This window comes from Rhea americana, unplaced genomic scaffold (genome assembly GCF_003343005.1).
Source record: "Rhea americana isolate MKP2758 unplaced genomic scaffold, rheAme1 scaffold_13, whole genome shotgun sequence".
NCBI classification, from domain to species: domain Eukaryota; kingdom Metazoa; phylum Chordata; class Aves; order Rheiformes; family Rheidae; genus Rhea; species Rhea americana.
Window position 1 is genome coordinate 5,212,096 of NW_028185372.1, and position 8,011 is coordinate 5,220,106.

Below are 8,011 nucleotides of genomic sequence, written 5' to 3' on the forward strand. Positions count from 1 at the left end.
ACTTAAAAATTCTCTAAGCAGTTACTTATTCTCTTGTTGAAATACCACTTTTCACCTTCCTCTTCACCAAAAYGTCTTGCAGAGCGTGAGCTAAAATTGGAACTGCAAAACCAAGAGGCAGAAGGGAGCAAGATAGCCTTGGCTGCTGTTGATAGTTTTGACATACCAATTTTAGCTGACGAGTGATTCTTTAGTCTCCACATTGCTGGTAGGCAGCCTAACACTGCGGCAGAGGCACAGGACTGACAAGTGACACAGCAGAGCACTGGTGTGAATTGACCGAAGTGGCTAAAAAGGAAGGAGGTGCCTCCATGTGCTCTGCTGGTGTGGTTTCCTTGCATACTGGTACATCTCAAAAGCGGTTGATATATGCCGTGGTTCAGAAGGAGTACTAGCAAGAGAGACCTTGTTCTTCACGCACCCAGGTTAATCTGATAAACAATAAAATACGGTTGTATTTTTTTATTTTATTTTATTTTTTTATTTTTTATTTTTTTTGAAACAGTTACTCCTCTGCAGCTTGGAATAACAGTAGTAAGTACCACTTTAGCTGTGATTATTATTTTATTATTATTATTTTACTATCTATTTATATTTTTATTTTGTTATTACTACATGATACTATTTAAATGCCTTTTGCCTCCTCAACTGATTTTTGACTGGAGCCAGATACCTAAATCCTAAGGGGCTTCTGGGTCTGAGTTTGTTCTACTGTTTCAAAAGGCAAATGTATTTTAAGTGAAATGTTAAAAGCTGTTGCTTCCACTTTAGCATTATCTCATGAAATATGAGGCACACGTGCCACCCAACCAACCTCGAACCCTGAATTTCCTAACATAAACTGTCTAGTTACATGATCTACATCCACGTAGATAACTCTGGCTGCATTTAAGCAGATGTGTTTAACATTCATCAGGCACTGGAAATGCATTTATTACTGTTCATAATGTAGGCACATTGAGTTAATGATTATTCTTTGTGATGTGATGATGCCCTGAGCCTGCTGCCTTCAAATTCAAGCAGCTCACAAAACTGTTGCTTCGCTCCTCAAACGAATCAATTCCTTTTGAGAGGCTACATATCTATTATCTTCACTATTTTTATCCCAGAGGCTTCATATTTGATATATCATCATCACAAAAGGTGTAACAATCTTCAGGGTTTACACCACACACTAACTTTTGAGAAGGTGGGGAGGCACAACAGACCAAGTTCAGGGGAGTTCAGGGGAGATGCATAGTAAGGGTTACCAAGACTGTTATGGTAAAAACCTCTCAAAATGTCCAAGACAGTCTGAACTTACAATGCTCCCAGAAGTAAAGACATGTTTGACTTCAGACTCTGGCAACACTTTCTGCCCCTGTTATTCTGCTTCTCACTTTCCCCATCTGTAAGTTGATGATAATTTTTACAAAATATAAACTATCTCAAAAGAACTGTAGGTCAGATATTAGATGGAGGTTGTGGAGTCTCCTTCTCTGGAGATATTCAAGGCCTGCCTGGATACAACTCTGTCTAACGTGCTTTAGGTGACCCTGCTGAGCAGGGGAGTTGGACTAGATGATTTCCGGAGGTCCCTTCCAACCTTACTGATTCTGTGATTCTAAACGTCACATGTGCAAAATTCTACAGTGTTTTCTCAATAGAAACAGTCAGGGCCAAAACCCCTAAATAATAAAGTGAGTCAATGAGACACACAGATCATGGGTAAGGGAGATCCCCTCTAATCTCTTATATAGATGTTAAAAAAAAAAAAAAAAAAGCAACCAGCTCATCAGTCCTTTCCCTCTCAAATTCCTGGGTGTCTGGGTCTCAAATTTTATACTTTCATATGTTTTCTTTTTAAGATAGCCAGCTATATATCCCTGAAGAGAAGCCTGAGCCTGATTAATTATAAGCTAATTAGCTGACAAGATACTTTCTCAAGTAAAAGAAATGTGTTATATGAAGCACACTGCATGTCATTTGGCATCATTGTTAGCACTCTAGCATTTAAATGTGTTGTAAAAGAGAAATAAATCTAATATGAAGAAAAAAAAAAAAAACTTATATCACTTCCTGCAGTTTTCTTGAGTGAAACAAACAGAAATTATATCAGCATGTATATGTTTTGGTCACACAGAGCTCACAAGCAGCTTTGTTTTTCTGTTGCTATTTTACAGTGAAAGAAGTTTACCAAAAACTAAAGAGAAATGTAACTATCATTTTAACTCATCTCTTTTCAGTTTTAGAAACCTCAAGTCTAAATACTGCCTGTCCTATCACTAAAGTCAGTGCCCACACTGGCTGCCATAATGACACTTTAATGTTACAAAAAATATTGAAGATATSATCCATTTGCAATTCACAGAGAAGGCAATTAGGAGAAAGGATAGCAATCTTCTCGGAGCTAATCACACCCAACTTCTCAGTTTCCATTACACTAACAGGTCTTTGCTGACGCTGCCTTTTCAACACTGAACTATTCTTTCACCGATATGAGCTGTGCCTGATATGTAATTAATTCACTACTTGACTTCTATTTCACCTAGAATGAAAACAGCCGCTTTCACAAACATCTTTAATTTGTTTTATATCACCATTTTCCTTTCTCTATGCAGTTTCAGAGTTTTATACTGTTCTTATAACAAAGATTTCCAGGCCAAGTTAAAGGTTGATGCTTTTCTAGAAACAAACTATGCACAACTTCAGAGCATAAATTAGCTCAGGAAATATTTTCTGCTAAGAAGTTTGTTCAAATGGATGATTCTGTAAGATAAAATACAGTGGCTAAAATTTTATATAGAACACATTTCCCAAGCTTGCATGACAGGCTTTGGTTAACACAGCTGAAATAGGGATAGGTAGTGATGTGGCCCTAAGTTGTAGGGTCTCTCATGTAGAAAAAGTTAAAGAAGAAAACTCTACTGTTAGCAGGGTAGCTCATTTCATTCACAGGATGTCCACATCCTSTGTCCTATCATACAGTCCACAGACTGTATAGACAGAAACTGTTATCTTTCTCACATAAAACATTTTCCTGGGAGACTACATCTACATTTCAGTGCAGATGTATAGAACATCCACTCACATTTATATAATACATAAAACCAGTAGTAGTCATACATTTCCCATTGCCTCTTCCACTATTCACAACTGGTGGTGATCTCATAATCTTACCACAAAAAAACCAAGAAGTCCATGTCCCCTCATCAGCATCAATATAGTCAGGAAGATTTGCTTTCAGAAGATYGCATATGACAGAAACCATAGAAGTAAAAATTCTAGGGCAGCTCTCACATCACAGAGTAAATTGTTTTTTTTTTCCTGTTAATGCAGATGGCTGCCCCTTTTCTTCCCCCCCCCCGGGTATTTGAGTGAAAACTCTAATTATCTGCAGCTGGGCTAGGACAACTATTAAGATGCCTCTATATTGGCATTAGCACGCTGACAATATATTTAAGGCTTAGTAGAATCAGTAAACGTGATCACAATGAATCAAATTGTCAGATTGATCTGAAATTTTGATTAACCACAAAGACTTGCAAATTATTCTCACAGATGTAAGGTTAGTCTTAAATAAAGTAAATCATTGAGTACCTGTTAAGAAAAAGTGAACATAATAGCCAATAGCACAGGTTTACAACAAAATAAGGCAATTAGAGAAAAGAGAACATTATTGCTAACTTTAGGAAGAAGAAAGAAATTAAGTCAAGGGTGACAGGTACACCAGGCAAGCATGGAAAAAGAAATCATAAATAAGAGAACAGTAGTGTCTTGATTCTAACATGACCACCAATAATAAGCCTCTCCATAGATGAAGTTTACGAAGACTGATCTCCAAATTCCAGCAGCCTACATACATAAAGTTAACATCTCTGACAAGACACACAAATGATTTTAATATTTTAATTTTTAGTATATCTTCAATTTTTCATTCCTCAAAATAAAGCAAGCTGACCACTGTGAGTTCTATGAAATGAAAAATTCCTACTTGGTGCCAGGGAGTGTAATGCAGTGCTCTGAAATTATTGGTATGCTGTAATAAATACAGATTTCACCTAGTGAGAGGTGTAACTGAAGGGGCAACCCCATCACTCTTAGAAGAGTAATTCTGCATGGAAAAAGTGGCTACAAAAATTAGGCTGTGTGAGGCTCTGCATGTCGCGTGTCTCTTCTGAAGCCTAGAGGAAGCAACTGTCTGAATGAAGTGCRATGGCTGAAACACAGTCCAGGCATATCCAGAAGAAGCATACCATCAGCACAAGATTTGTCTGCGTAAAACAGATATGAGCTCTTATTATCTCCCTACCTTGAATTTTTCAGTGTTTTTGAGCCACAGATAATCTATTCACACACCAAATCAATTTGATTTGTAGCTGAACAAAATAGTTTGTTTAGTTCCGTATACAAACAAATTTGCAGGGCCATATTCAACTTGTGTGCAAGTGACAGTGAATATACAATAAGCATATATTGATTTCTGTATCACACATAAGAATGCTAGGTTACAACTCTTACAGAAGCATTTTTTTTTTTAAGATGCTTACTTCAGCTTTAATTTTGTCTGTTGCACAGCAGCTACAAATGAAGGCTGAGTTTTGGCTTTATAATTACACTTTTGCTGACAGATTTGGGGCTAGTTTGTAACAGGAGACAGAACAGAATGCAGCCCAGCCTGCTGGTACTGTGGTGTTAAGTGTGAGAGATAGTAAAGATACTTGTCAGTAAAGGGAATAGAAGAGGCTTGAGTGCATGCAGAAATCACACTGCCTAAGGAAAGAATTGACAGTTTCACTTAAGCATTTTCTGGCATGAAGGACACTATATTACCTGAGACATTTTATTTATTGYCTTTTTCTTTTCTCCACTCTTTCATATCATTCTTTTTCTCCCTCTCTTTCATGTAGAAGTGAGATATCATGGAACKCTGCTTCCTCTAAAGCTCCTTGCACAACAGCTGCTCTATTACCTCCATACCTGCAAAAGCTCCATATTAATGACAAAGGTATGGGAGTAACTTGTGGCATAGGCCGTGGACCCAAGCTTGTTGAGACTGCCTGGCTGGTGCTAGGAGTGAGTAGATGGTCACATTACAATCAGAGAATCATAAAATAATTTAGGTTGGAAGGGATCTCCAGAACCCATCCAGTCCCATCCCCTACTCAAAGCAGGGCTAATTAGCTAAGGACCACATCCAGTTGAATCTTGGACACCTCCAAGGATAGAGATCCCATAACCTCTGTGTGCCTCTTATCCAKTGTTTCACCACCTTCATAGTAAATATGTTTTTCCATGTATCTAATTGGATTATCCTGTGCTCCAACTTTTGTCCATTGTCTCTTGTCTTATTGCTGTGCACCTGCAATAAGACTCTAGTGCCACCTTCTCTGCATTCTCTGATCAGACAGTTTGAGATAGCATTAAGGTTTCCCCTGAGCCTTCCCWTCCCAAAGCTAAACAAGCCCAGCTTTCTCAGTCTCTCCTTGTACATCACTTGCCCKAGCCCATGATCATCTTGGTGGTCCTTTGCTGGATTCCCTCCAGTTTGTCAATGGCTTTCTCATGTTGGGAGGGCCAAAGYGAACACACTACTCCAGTCTGGAGTCACAAGTGCTGAACAGAGGAGAAKGATTGCTCCCCTCTGCCTATTGGCTATGCTCTTGCTAAAACAGCCTATGCCATTTGCTGCCTTTGCTGCTGGATATAACCCTGGMTCAAGTTCAGCTTGTTGTCCACCAAGACCCTAAGGGCCTTTTCTGCAAAGCTGTTTGCTACACAGTCAGTCTCCAGCATATAGTGTTGCTTAGAGTTATTCTATCCCAGATGCAAGCCTTTGCATTTGCTTTTGCTGATCTTCATGAGACTCCTGTCAGCCCGTTTCTCCAGCTTATCAAGGTCCCTCTGCATAGCAGCCCTGTCCTCCCCCAGATTGGGGTTYTTGGAAAACTTGCTGAGAGTGCACTCTGTCCCACTGTCAATGTTATTAATGAAGACATTAAACAGTGTTGGCCCCAATATTGATCCTCCAAGGACACCACTAGTTACTGACCCCCAGCTGGACCTTGCACCTATCCCACAACCCACATAGCATATGCACATGCATCATTTGAAAAGTCTTGAAATGCACATAATTACTGTGAATGGCCAGCATTTGTCTGGAGAGAGAATCAAAAGTCAAGCTGGAATCTGGAAGACTGGATAAAGGGCTAGTGGAGAAGATAAACCTGGGCAGGGTAGATGCACCAAAGATTAAGGGCTGGTATCACAGCGAGACTGTGGGAGCAGACATGAAGAAGTGATCTTGCTAGTGCGTAGAAGAGTGTGAGATTTCTTTACTCTGGCTCTTAAAGAAATCCTGCTGTTCAGTTCTATCAGCTAAGGATTTTTGGTTGTATTTAAACAGTCTAGTGCCAGCAGGAAATACAAGAAATAAAGGTAATAATGAAAACTCACCCATATCGATGAGATTTCAATCTCAGTATATGATATAAATGAGGGTGACAGATACTACTTGCTGAAAAAAGATCTAAAATGAGATGTCTAAAGTATTRCATTTAGTATTTTAATACCTGACAACAATTTAAGATTAGCAAATAGTTTTGGCTAAAACATTTCCCTAGGCCTGAAATTTGAAATCAATAGTTTTGATTTTCAGCATTCTTGTGCTGGCTGAAAAACTGCCTTGTCAGTCACTGGGATTGGTATTGCATCTACTTAGCACAGGCTGAAGATCAGAGATAGTTGTAACAACCCACCTAATGTGTATTCTTCACATTCAAAATGTAGAAGACTTGGCTGCAATGCTGTCTGCATAAAAGCCCACGCAGGAATTCTAGGTTTACATTACTAACTCAGACTCATTTCACTCATTATCTTTTAGTTTTTTTTTCTTTATATACTACTGAATAACTTCTCATCATTTTGCTATAAGAACATAGCTTAAGAACGTAGTGCCTATACATTTTTAACAAGTTTTTCATGATGTTTATCAATGTAAGGTGTTTTATCACAAAATAGAATGTGTATAAACGTTCTTAGATGTTAATGGTTAAGTGAGCTCACACCTCTTTTCATTCCAGTATTCATTTGCTCTGGGATGGCAAACACAGTCAGTGGTAGTATATTTATTTACACTGGACTTGTTGTTACTATCTATAATGAATTCCCCTTTCCCCTCAACTGCAGAGTTAAAATAAAACTTAATGTACAGACAAATGGAATTCAATCATATTCTCAATATTATTGTTTTCTAGATGGATTTCAAAATAATGTATGTCTCTTGTTTACCCCTAATATTTACAGGGCATACTATGAAGCAAACAAGTAACCTATTCTGATTACACTCCATGACTGCCAAAGACTCTGAAGATTATCATAGTTTTGTGGAGTACTGTCATGATTTGTTGTCTTTCACCACCAGTTCAGTGACGTTTTGGCTTTACTCCCAGAAACCAACAAATGACTGAGAGGACGTGCAAAAAAAGAAATGGGAGATAAGCTGGCCACAGCAAATGTGGAAGATAGTGAATGTGTGGGAGGGTAAGATTTGTTCTGAGTTAGAACAAATCTTTGGAAGACACATCTTTAGAAATCTTAAATGCTGGTTATGCTGTGTCGCAGCCCCCACCAAGTCCTGATCAGCAGTATTGTTTGTCATTTCTAAGGTGTTTGTACCCACTCATAGTCATCTTGTGTCAGCCTATCATGAAGTTTAATTAACTCTGTGGACAATGCTTGCACATATTTTCCATGTTCATAAAAGTAATTGTTAGACATAGAGTGTAATGCTATTATAACATGATAAAAAATGACCACAGYGTTTTTCAACTTACACCAAACATGCTAAAAGGGTTCATGAGGTCAGGGACAAAAAGCACCTAGAACACCCATTTCTGATAYCAACAGAAGCAACCAGGAGCAAGGCTCTGTTTGCTCTCAGTTCTCAAAGGAAATGAAATAAATTTCCTAGAAGTAGTCCATATATTTGTGATGGAAACACAAGAGAGACTAACTTCTCTCCTGCTCTTTG

General features: G+C 38.4%; 1 long non-coding RNA gene across 1 annotated transcript; it reads left to right on the forward strand.

Moving 5' to 3' along the window:
* The first annotated feature begins 262 nt into the window (after positions 1-262).
* Positions 263-7,453, forward strand: LOC146599993 (uncharacterized). The gene is made up of 3 exons (XR_014898379.1): positions 263-345; positions 506-534; positions 7,285-7,453. It is a non-coding gene; the product is annotated as an uncharacterized LOC146599993 (long non-coding RNA).
* Positions 7,454-8,011: the final 558 nt, after the last annotated feature.